This window comes from Microtus oregoni, unplaced genomic scaffold, assembly GCF_018167655.1.
Source record: "Microtus oregoni isolate MIOR12 unplaced genomic scaffold, Mior012 000043F_ref0000047, whole genome shotgun sequence".
In the NCBI taxonomy this organism is placed as follows: domain Eukaryota; kingdom Metazoa; phylum Chordata; class Mammalia; order Rodentia; family Cricetidae; genus Microtus; species Microtus oregoni.
The window spans coordinates 3711613-3725206 of record NW_024543210.1 but is presented as its reverse complement, the minus strand read 5'-3'; the positions used below and the strand labels follow the sequence as shown (position 1 = coordinate 3725206).

The window sequence follows — 13594 nt, the reverse complement described above, 5'->3', positions numbered from 1 at the left end:
TAAGACAGAGAGACCAGGTCACGTCTCTGCAGTCACACAGCTCATGAGTGCCTGCTGGGGTGGAACCTGGTTTGTCTGTCTGTCACCATCGCTCTGCAGCTGCGGGAGCAAAGATTTGGACAAGGGGCTCAGTGATGTCGTGGGAGGGGCTTCTCTCTGGCTTTGAAGAGAATGATTAACTTTGCTCAGGGGCCAGTGCTATGTATGTCTTCTGGTCGGGGGAACATAGCACAGAGAGGGTCCTTAATTATCTTGATGTCACCCAGCTAGCTAGAAGTCGAGGCTGAATTTGAGGGTGGGTATCTGTGGGTATTTCTGTCGGCCACTCTGTCCCTATGGCTGTGATTGTAAGCAGAAGTAGCATATGTCTGTGAGAGTCTGGGTTAAAGTCCTGTCACCAACTCTGGGTGGGCATGTCCTAAAGTCAAGCTGTGTGTCTTTAGCAGATCACAGGCTCTCAAAAAAAAATATATTTTAAGAACACACGTGTGTTTAAATGTTATTTGTATAAAAGGAGGAGGGAAGAATCATTGGTTATAATGGGTAACCAGCTTTACAATGGGGACAAGAGGGTCCTAAGTGAGCCTCATAGTAAGTAAAATAAGATATGTATAAGGCCTGAGGACGTGTGTGGGCTGCGAACCAAATACTGGGGCAAATGCATCACCAGTGGGTAACATATAAAAAGAGCTCAGAACGATTGGGGGCTATTAATTTTTTTATTAAAAATTAAAAGACATGAAATAATGTCCTCATGCCTTGAATCCAGCAGCTATGAGGGTCCTTCAGATAAACATCAAGACTAACCCAGGTCTGCTAACCTCATGAGCATAAGGGCCCAGCAACCATTTCCTTCCATTCTGGGACCCTCACATGGCCGCTCTGCACAGGTGGCAGGCCTGGTACGTTAGGAAGTAATAAGGAATGATGTAAAGTTATGTACAAAACAAATTATGCATAAATTTAATTAATTATGCATAAAATTAAAGAGCAGTTTATGTAGACCGACCATGAGGTGCTGTTTTCTGTCCTGTTTTAAGATGATTTAATTGACAAATCGAAATTGTATGTATTTAAGCTTCGATGTCTGCTGTTTGTGTCCAGTACTCCACACACTGTCTTGCTCATGTGTGGGAGGAGAATATTTAATATGGACCTTCTGTGTTAATTTTAAATACACATTTCTGTTAACTAGAGTTGCTGCTGTGTACATTGTCCATTGAGAACTCAATGTTCTTAGAAAAACAAGTTGTACTGTCTGACCAGCTCCTGTTCTTCACACCTACTGACCTCTGCTAACTGCCATTCTTCTCTGAGTTTGGGTGACATTATTAAGAGAGTGAACCCAGCCAAGTGTTGGCCTGTGAGTAAGAAGGCACTAGGGTGTGCAGAACGGTTAATGGTCCTAGGTTGGTTGGTGTCCTTGGTCTGTGGTTAAAATGCTTTAAATGCATGCGTGAGGGCACAATGATAGGAGCCCAAGAGTGGCCTCCAACATGTTTATCTATTGTTGTGTAATTGTAGCCCTTTAAAAACCTTACTTCTGTGTGTTAAGAGTCATGTGGGCGTACTGAGCTATCTGCTCCGGATTAGTGCTCAGTTCCTCTGTGTTTATTGTATTTAAAAATGTATAAAAACCATGGGGAAAATGAATAGGCAATAATGATGAGATTGTATCTGGAGCCAAAATGGTGTGTTTCCAACTCTGTACCTAGGTTTGTTTGGAAGAGGGTCTGTTCTTTCCTTTGTAGACAGGAAGTGCTGGGATCAATGTTTGTAGAAAGAGTTGCTTTTTTTTTAAGGTGGTCAATCAATGCATATTTATTGAAACAATAACTATGAATGAATGAATGAGTGAATGAATGAAAATGAATACCTGCTTGGGCCAGTATCATGATCTGAGACTAAGATTAGCTGCCTTGCTCACTAATGGCCATGAAGCAGGTCTTCCTACTTTGTAATAGCTGCCTTGTGTTCCACAGAGTGGAGGCCCTAATATGAATGGCGACCTAGTCTGCTGGCTGAGACCTTGGCAGTGACCACTGTGGGCAATGAGCCATCGACCAACAATGTGAGTAATGGCTCCTTTTGTTATTTTGAACTTGGGATTTTGGCTGATGGGTATTTGTTGCATTATTAAACATGATTGAGTTTGTAAATAAAATCAAAGATGGCCAAAGCACTAGTCAGTGATGAGAGAGTCATGAAACAAGGGTAATTAATCCAATTAGGCATAATAATTACCAAATTAGAAATTATATAGTTGGCTGTTCCCTATGTGGAAAATAGCAAAGAAAAATGGAATAGCTCAGGCTAGGGTGACAGCTTAATTGGTAATGTGCTTGCCCTACAAGCACGAGGGCCTGCCTTCAATGTCCTGGTGCCCACATGCAAAAACTAGGCATGGTGGCATGCTTATAATCTCAGTCCTGGAGAGGCAGAGACAGGACGAGCTCTGAGGTTCTCTGACTAGTCACCCTTGCCTACTTGGGGGAGCTCCAGTCCAGTGAGAGACTCCATGTCGTCACAAAACAACATGGACAGTGATTGAGGAAGACTACTCTTTTGTTCTCTGGCCTCAACATGCATGCACATACATGTGCACCTGCACAAAATGAGCACACATATTACACAGGAAGTATGTATGTGCATAGGTACACACACATGCCATATGCATTGCATACGTTATGTGTTACATTTTTTTTATTGTTGTGAGGGTGATGTGTTCATGCATGGTTATGATTCTATTAAATGTTGATTCACTTCTTTTTTTTTTTTTTTTTTATTATAATCTATTATTTTTATTATTATTTTGTTTGTTTGTTTTTTTTTTTAATTTATTTATTTATTAAGGATTTCTGCCTCGTCGAGGTAAGCCAGACCCAAAAAGAGGAACATGGGATGTACTCACTCATATTTGGTTTCTAGCCATAAATAAAGGACATTGAGCTTATAATTCATGTTCCTAGAGAAGCTAAATAAGAAGGTGAATCCAAAGACAAACACATAGGCATCCTCAGGAATATTAACCTTCATCAGGCGATGAAAGGAGACAGAGACAGAGACCCACACGGGAGCACCGGACAGAAATCTCAAGGTTGATTCACTTCTGAAACAGAACCATTGGGCTAATGAATATAAGACAGCATGACCCGAGAGGATGATCACTCAGTTCTCCCTGTTGGAGAGGCGTCAGAGCCAAAGTGCCTCAGCTTTGTCCACTGTGAGCTTGTGTGCAGTGCCTAGACACGTGTCAGTTCAGCTATGATAGCCCTCTGCATTTGGAATGGGCAGTTGGTGGTTTCTTGTTGTTAGCTAAGATTCACATATGTTGCTTCATGATTTTCTTTTTAAATCTGAAAACAAAACCCAAGTGGTCCAACCTCAGGCTAAGGAGGCTAATATTGGACAACTATTAAGCTTCTTCATCAATTCCACGCAAGGATGCATCTGAAAATTGTCCCAGCTTGCATGTTTCCAATAACTGTTTTCCATTACGTAGAATGAGTGCATTGGAGTTTATTCAATCTTGTAATATTTGTGAGGGACTTTTACTCTTATTTGGAGATAAAAGGTACATAAAATGTGAGCATTGATGCCATCATGTTTTGAAACAACTTTAAAATTTATTTTATGTGTTTGAGCGTTTTGCCTTCATATATGTATTTATATCACATGCATGCCTGGTGCCCATGGAAGTCAGTAGAGGATGTTTGATCCCCAAAATGGAGCTACTGAAGTTTGTGAACCACCATATGGGTGCTGGGAACCGAATCTAGGTCCTCTGCAGGAGTAACAAGTGTTATAAACTCTGAGCCACTTCTCCAGGCCTTGTCTTCACGGTTTAAAGTCTTTAGAGAGTTGTTCAAGGGAATTCACAAACAAGTAATCAAATGAATGGAAAATAACCAGCAATTAAACTAAGAAAGGGCAAGATACAATGCCCTTGAATTTTTAAAAATCCATTTTATGTTGCCTCAGTTTTTATTTTGAACATGAGTTTAACTTCCTTGTACCAGAAGTAGGCTCAGTGACCCAGATCTTAAAGGTGTTAGAGCCAAATTTCTTCTCCATTCACCTGCTGGTAGCCATTTTCCAATGGGCAAGTGCTGCCTGCTGACTTGCCCCATGAGTCTACCAGCTAGCCTAAAGCCGTTTCCTAACCCCTCTGTAGGAAACTCTCCAGGTCAACCCTTTCCACGAAGTCCCATCATGGCAGGACTAGACTTCATAGATTCTCCCTTGACAGAGACCTAAAAGCCAAATTAAAGTAAGATAAAACACTTATCACCCTAGAATTATGATCCAAATTATATACATTAAAAGTCCTTAAAAATATTTTGATTAAGGAGTTAGCCAATATGCTTGTAACCATGCAAACAAGATGGTGTGTTGGAGGCTAATTTTAGCACTAAAAGTAAATAATTCCATAAATGCATTGAAGAATTGAAAGCCCAAAACATTGATTGGTGATGAGAATGGTCCAAGCATGAGAGGATTGCAATTCTCTAATGTGCTCCTAGCCACCATAACAACAGCCTGCACGTCCCATTCTCTTAGCCAGCTGTTTTGGGTTTTACTGTGTATATTACATGATTTGTTTAGACATTCTACTGTAAGTAAAGTGCTAGGCTGTTTATTCTTTGAGCTAGGAGTGAGAAGAAGGAGATGAAAGCCATTGCCCTGCGCTTGCTCGCTAACATTTTCTTAGAAAGGACCAAATCACAGGGCTGGAGAGATTGCTCAGTGGTTTGGAGAGCTTCCTGGACAGATCCCAGCACCCGTGTCAAGCCGCTCGTAGTTACTTGTAACTCTAGTTCCAGGGCGCCAAAATCCCTCTTCTGGCCTCCAAAGGCCAGGTGCACACAGCACATCACACATACACAGAGGGTCACACACACATGGACACACAATAAATAATGAAGACAATTTTTTTTTTTAAAAAAAGAGAGGTATGATCAAATCAAATGCAAGAGAGTCAGCATGAGCTAGGGATGAAGGTGTTGAGACTCATACTCTTGACCTGTCTAAGTTCCTTAGGAAAAGACACAGGTTGTTTTAGGATAAACAGCAGGCCCCAGCCCTGCCCCATGGATCTCTGTGCAGAGAGGAGAAGGTCTGGTGATTGCTTCCATGATGAACGGTGGTCTTTAGCCTTGCAGGAATGTTGTACACTTCTTTTGCTTATTTTTTTTTATTTAATTTAGATTTAAATAACCCTCCATGGCTAGTTGTATTAGGTGATTGGCTCATGGGAGTTTTTCGAGACCAGCCTGGTCTACAGAGCTAGTTCCAGGACAGGCTCCAAAGCCACAGAGAAACCCTGTCTCGAAAAACCAAAAAAAAAAAAAAAAAAAAAAAAAAGAATTCTAAAGAGAGATAAAAATACATAATTTAAATTAATGGATATTAATTGTAGTTTAATGGCTGAATGTGCTAGAAAGAAGCATTATTATTAATATAGTGCTATACAGCTGCATTTTACTTCTAAGAATATTTGGTTCATGTATTTATTTCTTTCATTAACTTTTCAACATTTCCTTGACTTTGTATTCTATAGTCCATGTGAGCCTGTCTCTAATATTGAAGATTTATATATCTCAATGGACAAGAACCACAAAGGTATTGTCAAATTTGCTAGTGGTATATGAAGTGATTGTTTCGTGTACATTCTTTATATTATCAAATGACTTCCGCAAATGATTAGTGGATACAAAGGGCTGGAAATGGAGCTCAGTGAGAGAATACTTGCCTATTGTAGACAAGGTTCTGGGCTTCATCCCCAGCCCCACACGATAACACTGAGTCTTCCTGTGCCACAAAGTGATAGTATGATGATTTCTGATTAATTTAGATCAACAGAAGTGTAATCCATAAATGAAAAATTTCAATCCACTTCAACACAACTCAATTCCATTAACACATAGTAAGACTACATTATTTAATTACACATAGTAAGACCACGTTATTTACTTACACATAGTAAGACCACATTATTTATTAACACATAGTAAGACCACTTTATTTATTTACACATAGTAAGGCCACATTATTTATTTACACATACTAAGATCCCATTATTGATTAACACATAGTAAGACCACTTTATTTATTTACACATAATAAGATTACATAGTAAGAGTAAGACCACTTTATTTATTTACACAGAGTAAGACCACTTTATTTATACATAGTAAGACAATATTAACACATAGGGAGACCACTTTTTATTTACACAGATTAAGACATTATTTATTAACACATAGTAAGACCACTTTATTTACACATAGTAAGACCACATTATCTATTAACACATAATAAGACCACTTTATTTACACATAGTAAAACATCTATTAACACATAGTAAGACCACTTTATTTATTTACACATAAGATTACATAGTAAGAGTAAGACCACTTTATTTATTTACACAGAGTAAGACCACTTTATTTATACATAGTAAGACATTATTTATTAACACATAGTAAGACCACTTTATTTACACATAGTAAGAACAGTTTTTTCTTTACACAGATTAAGACATTATTTATTAACATATAGTAAGACCGCTTTATTTACACATAGTAAGATGACACTATCTATTAACACATAGTAAGACCACTTTATTTATTTACACATAGTAAGACCACATTATTAACACATAGTAAGACCACTTTATTTGCACATAGTAAGACATTATTGATTAACACATAGTAAGACCACTTTATTTATTTACACAGATAAGATCACTTTACACATAGTAAGACATCTATTAACATAGTAAGACCATTTTATTTATTTACACATAGTAAGACCACATTATTAACACATAGTAAGACCACTTTATTTGCACATAGTAAGACATTATTGATTAACACATAGTAAGACCACTTTATTTATTTACACAGAGTAAGACCATATTATTACTAGCATTTCCATACTTCACATTACTTTTACACCACAGTTGGTTCAATCCACTTATCATGTTCATAATAGCTTGTTGTATCAACTTTGAAAAATAGACAAATTAAGGGGAAAGGGAATAAAGATAGGCTTGTGATGAATATGGACTCCCTGTATTATCAAGAAGGCTGACCGAGAGTCCGGCACAGCAGCTCATGCCTGTAATTCCAGGACTGCTAAGGCAGGGGGTTGAGACTATCATGGGCTAAAAAGAAAGACATTCTCTAAAAACAAAAATAAAGAAAAAGAATGTTAGTGAAGTGACACCTGGTTAGTAACACCAGGGTAGTGACACCAGTAATATTGACAGGAAGCTTAGATGGGAGGAATGTGTGTTCAAGGTTAACCTGGACTCTATAGTGACATCCTGGTGGGGTGGGGAAGAAAGGAGAGAGAGGAAGTTAGAAAGAGATAGACTGATATGCAATCAATCTATCAATCAATCAAAAAAGTCCACATTTTGGGGTGTTAGTCTATCGACATGCACTTTCCAGGAGAGGGGCCACTAGCCACACTGAGCAGTTGGACGGTCAGTGTTTTAACGTAGATGTGATCTCCATTTAAAATTCCCAACGTAGCTATTAATTCTTGAATAAGTGTGTCAATTAATCAGCTTTATTTACTTATTTATTACACTATTTACTTAGCCACAATGATACATTTTAGAGTTGTGACACAGAGTGGAAAAAAGCAATTTTCTTTGTTTTCAAATTCCTGTTACTCTTCGAGATTGGGAGGAAAGGAATCAGAATTCTCAGCAATTTCAGAATTACGATTATTTTAAGCATATATCTAAAATGCATGTTTAAAGCATAAATCACACTAGATTTGATGGCTTTGATGACGAGCTACAGCCTACAGAAATATCCAAACAATATAACGTAATTCCAGATCTCACAGGAAGGTAACAGCCCCTGGTGGAATCATATGTGGACACTGCCCCTTTCAGGACTTATTTTGAATTGAACCTGTCTTAGCTGTTGAGAAAGGAGTCAGAGGACTTGCTCGAATTCTTCAGTACGTGCTTTATCTGTTTTATTATTCAATCAGTCTGCATATGCTTGCATATACACATTATAGAGTAGGGTCTGCATGTGGGGCGTTATAAATCGTATCTCATAAATGATTAATTGAAGAGGACAATACATTAGATAAAAGTCATTCTTTGACTACTCATGGGCATGTGTAAACATTGTGGTTTTGCTTGATTTGGTTCACAGAGACTAAGGTATTAGGAAGAGGGCCCAAGGCTCCATTGCTCCCTGAATTTCCTAAAATCTGTATTTTTACTTTAATTATTATTTTTATTTTATGCACACATTTGTCTCTCTGAGAGTGTCAAATCCCCTGGAACTAGAGTTACAGACAGTTGTAAGCAGCCATGTGTGTGCTGGGAATTGAACCCAGGGCCTCTGGAAAAGCAGAAAGTGCTCTTAACTATTAAGCCATCTCTCCAGCCCCAAACCTGGATTTTTTTTTTTTAAATTCAAATTCTCCAAAATTTATATCAAACATGTTAATTGCTTCTAAAATGTTCGTCACTCTTTAGATAAAGGTTATTGCAACTTATTAAAGGTTTTTACTCTACAGGTTCAATGATGCGCTCCTCATGGTACCTAAATGATCCTAAGCCTCTGGGGCAGGAAGAAAGGGACTCAGGTAAGTAGTGTTGAGTGGCTATGCCATCCATGGGCTCACATCAAGAGGATGAATGACAGCTGCCCACAGACATGAAATAAAAAGTTAGCAAGGCGTGATGGCTCACACCAATCATTCTAGCACCTGGGAGACTGAGGCAGAAGGACTGCTTTGAGTGTGGTGCCATCCTGGGCTACACAATGAGATCTTGTATTATTAAAAAAAGGGCTTCAATCCAAAACCAAACAGTGGCATGTAAGAAAACAAAGCAAAACAAAAAAACAAAAGCAACAAAAAAAAATTAGGATGACATTTTCAGAGGGATGTGAAGGGTTTTTAGCACAGCTGTGACAATCAGGTAATGCAAACTAACTAGCTAGAATTAGTCATTCGGTGGTGTTTTAAGTCCTTGAAAACATAATGTGTGCACTTAATGTGCACAATTTCATCTTTCAATTATAAAAGCAGAACAAAACAAAAGTGAGCAAATCTGCCAGGCATCAGTTGCTGGTGGGGACCGAGATTTAGTGCTTTGAGCATAGCCCGGCTCCTGCTGCGCTCAGGCTGGGGGCCCTAGTGTTGACGCACACGGCCCCTCTAAAATTCTCTTCTGTTTTTGTGTTTGTAGAAAGTTTGCCTTTCAGAAGATGATCTGATCTAAGTTTTTAAATATTCTGCAGAGGGACCCCAGCAAGATGCCGTGTATTATCTCTGGGTCTCTGGAGTCTGGGGTGCACTCCTTGGACCCACTTTCGGAAGCAGTTGAACGAATAATCGTGAGCAGGAAGCAATGTGATTGATTAATCTATATGGTCAGGCTATAGGTCTAATTAAGAAGTGATCTTATTTACCTACTCTGAGGACATGAGCCTGGAAATCGCTTGCTATGTTAGTGAAAGATTATGGTTTTGGATTTCCATGATTCATGGGCACTAAGAGAAACTCTGAATGAAAAAAAATCAATAAATTATGCAGAAATAGTAATGTACAGATACATAGTAAGGAAAATGCATTGAGCACAGACCAACAATGAGTACCTCTGGTGGATGTGTCAATACTGGTGCATAAACAGTAAAACGAGGTCTGTTGGAAACACACATAGTTGGCAGGTCTGGGGTGGGGGTAGAGTTCCTGATAGTAATGCAGGCCAGTGTGACATTTGGCTCGTGGGCCCCAGTGGCTCCTGAATCAGGATTGTAGGAGTTTGTGAGGAAAATATAGAGATGTCAACTATGGTCAGTTAGGAAATCACAGTGTGAAGCAACAGCTGCTAGCCATTTTTAATGCTGGGTTCCCTTACCCTCTAAAAATAAAAACCCACTGCCCCTCTGGGGCATGCAATACTCCCAGACACACAGACTCACATGCACAGGTGCATCAAGGTGTCCCCACGGTGGTAGGAGGTGGCTAGATGTTGTTTGTGCTAAGGAGAAAGGCTAAAAACATGAGCAATCTTGTAAGTACGTATTGGACTAAGAACAGTGTGGGCCAACAGAGAATGCTATCTGTAATGCTGGCCCTTCTTTTTCTCTCATGTCGAATCTAAAGAAAAAAATAGAGAGGTCTAGAATGGAACCAGCAGCAGGGCTTGGAATGGGGGGTGTGTGTCAGTAATAGGGACAGAATTATTGTTAGACTATCTGATACACACACATGAAACTGTCCTGAGCCCCATTGTGTGTAAGTAAACACTAGCAATCTAACTCTAGACTTTTTCTTTCTTTTGAAAGTTTGTGCTTGACTTCAGCAAGTGGATGCGCCCCCTCCAACTGAATCATCCCGGAACATCAAAGGTCTCAGTTTTTACCTCTGTGGGTAAGGAAAGAAGAGATTAATGTGAGTAATAGCTCAAATTTTATGTTCTTGGGTTCAGGGTTGGCTTATGGATGTTGCTTGCATCTTCCCAAAGTAATGAATGGATGTAATTCATAAGTAAAACCAACAAAGGCTACTGGTGGGCATCAAAAGCGTGGATGGGAATGTGCTCAGACTGGGGGGTTTTTATTAATGTGATTTAGCACCATTAAAATCCAATAGAAGAAGGTAGGTGCCAGATCATTTTCAGGGTTACTTAATATTCTATTTTCTTTGTTCTTGCTGCAATTCACTTATGTACTTTTCACTGATAACACTCAGGCTGTTAATTTCTTAAGGAGAAAGGGTGCGGGACAATGGACAAAATGATCTGTTTATTCTAGTTGCATAGTAAGATCAGGGGGCTTCAATTATTCATGGTGCCACCCTTAAGGTCCAAAGCGTCCAGGCAAAGGGTCCATGGTGAACACAGAGATGAATGGATATCAGAACGCTGACTGGCTAGAGTGTAAAAAAAGGATACACATTTTGGGGGAAAGTGACCAGATTTATTAATTAAGTGGAGAATGGACATTTGACAGAGCAATGCATTGTCCAGTGATGTTGCTCTTGGCCTTCTGATTTGTTCATTTATCATGTGTATACATAGATAATCTGCATAGCTTAGCACATCAATGCATGAATAGCGAGCAAATGGAGAAAGTGTATCAATAGCCTTGTAGAGCAGTGAGCTTTCCCAGGTGTCTGAATACAAGAGTTTTGACTAAACTGTAACTCAGGAAAATGTCAGAAAAAGAAAATCCCCCAACCCCCTCATTTCTGCTCTGAGGGTGCTTCTTGCACAAGATGAGCACAGACAATGATTTGGGCCTCCGCTCATCCCTTCTTTGAATTTTTTTATTATAATGGGGCGAGCACAAGAACGAATAAAGATGGCCAATTTGGCAAAAATAGAAAAAGAAAAGAAGGAAAGAAGCATTATTACTCGTTCCTTTCCAACCCTCATAATACACATAGATGCGGTCTGTCTGACCATGGCCTTCAAGGACATGTCCTGAAGTAATAAGGGCGGCGGGGCTGCGTTCCCAGCACCCCGGCCGCCTGCTTGGCTAGCTTATGCCCCGAAATAACAACACAACAACTGTATTCATTTAATAACTGCTTGGTCCATTCCTATCTAGCCTCTTCTAGGCTAATTCTCACATATTAATTTAGCCCATTTCTAATCATCTATGTGTATGGCACCCCAAGGTGCGCTTACCAGGAAGATTCTAGCCTATTGTCCATCCTGGGTCTGAGCTTCATCCCGGGAGTGGGGCATGGCGTCTCTCTCAGGCGTCTGCTCCCCAGAGGAGAGCTGTCGCGTCTCTGACCTCACTTCCTCTTCCTCCCAGCATTTTGTTCTGTTTACTCCACCCACAGGGCCAATCAGTTTCTTTGTTGGCCAATGACCTTCCTCTATCAATGTCCTGTGCTGTGAACCACAGTATTGCTGTTTGGATTGTGTTGATAGCTGGCCACTGGTTTTATTTAGACAAGAAATAAATTATATGTATGAATATGATTGTTTGAATAATTGTCTAATTGAAAAAAGGCTAAGCATGGAATACTTCTGTGTACATTCTAATAAGCTTTACTGATCTAATTCTGTCCACCAAAGGCCATTCTCTTCAAAAGGACCTTGTCCACTGTGTCTGTAATCACTGTGCCTATGATTACAGCTAATGTTTGGTCCAGTGTCTCAACTTTCGTTTCGAAAAATTGAGTACCCTTAAAATTGAGTAAAGGAATGAGCTCATAGCTCAGCTGATTACTTAAAGGATGTAGACCCGGGTACAGTTAGGGGCAAGTTTTATTAAACAAATTTGAATTGAAAATTTTCATCTTATTATTGTTGTGGCGTGGGTGTGCACACACTATTGTGCATGTATGTAGGTCTGTGGACAGCCATTTGGAAGTTGATTCTCTCCTTTTCATGGTAGTGTGTGGTAGTAGAACTCAGGCCTGTGGCTTTCTCAGCAAGTACTTCTGCCCACTTGCCAGCCAAAGATCTGATTAATTTAGACTTATTAGTGATTAATAAAAGCCCTCCATCTTTAACTGACCTTTGTTGGATTGAATCATATTAACTGCAAGTTTTTAGTTCATTTCTGTGCCTGGGCCTCCACCACATCTTCTGATTTTATTTATATGTTGGCTGTTTATGCCTTTGACACAAGTTAGCAATAAACCACCTACGCCTAAGCTATTGAATGGACAAGTACAAAAGCCCTTGAGTCCCTTCCCCACCCAGGTGGAAGCCAACATCTCCATCTTCTCTGCACGTCAGCTGTGGCGTTCTCACTCTGCGGAGAGTGGAAGGTGTTTGTGCTCCGTGACACATAACGCTCTACAAAGAATGAAGCCCACAGACTAAACCTTTTAATGGGCTGAGTCATGAGGGATTGGGCGACTAATCCAAACTTGGTGACTCTTACATCCCCATTGTTATGGGCTCCAAAATAACTCTACTTCTTAACGCACTGACTCATGTCCTCTTTCATGTTTCATACAACAGAAACTAAACTTCACCTCCCTGCACAAGGGAAACAAATGCAGTCATTAAGACCATGTGCTGCTACCCATGGACACCTTAGCCTCATTTATCTTTTTCAAGGGACCTGATTGTGCATTGCTATGGGTCTACCCTGAAACAGTGCTCTGAGAGGCCCCATGTTTCATGCATTAGCTGGCCGGCTCGTCATCTTTATTCTGTCAGTAGCTTGTTCACTCCTAAATTACATCAAGTGGATAGATGCTTGCCTATGAATAAAATAAAAGAAAGAATATGGGAGCAGCAGAGGGAATCGCCCAGAGTTTGTCGTTAATAAGATTCAGCATCCCTAACTCCACTAATCATGGATGGCTTTGGTTTGTTCTCAGAATTTTTCAGTATTAAGATTTGCTTTGCAGACTTAGTAGTTTACACACTCAGTCAGTGATGAATGCCTGGACCCAGAACTCACTGAGGTGGGAGCCTGCAGAATGAGGGCAGCAGGCAGTGCTAAGGTACTTGCTGTGATTGGAGTGTGGTTTGTGGTTATTCACATTTTGTTCCCCTAATCTGAAACATCAGAAAGTGTTCTTAAATCTGAAACTTACTGAGCATTGACTTTGGGTGCATGTGGAAGATTCCACA

At 39.8% G+C, this 13594-nt stretch overlaps 1 long non-coding RNA gene across 8 annotated transcripts in view; it reads left to right on the top strand.

Annotated features, from left to right (window-relative positions):
• LOC121434338 overlaps positions 1-13594 on the top strand; it is a 46039-nt gene that overhangs the window by 1073 nt on the left and 31372 nt on the right. For all 8 annotated transcript variants that reach the window (XR_005972420.1, XR_005972424.1, XR_005972423.1 and 5 more), the window contains exons 2-5: positions 1983-2071; positions 5561-5622; positions 8554-8622; positions 10332-10437. This is a non-coding gene — a long non-coding RNA (uncharacterized LOC121434338). The remainder of the gene's footprint in view (positions 1-1982; positions 2072-5560; positions 5623-8553; positions 8623-10331; positions 10438-13594) is intronic.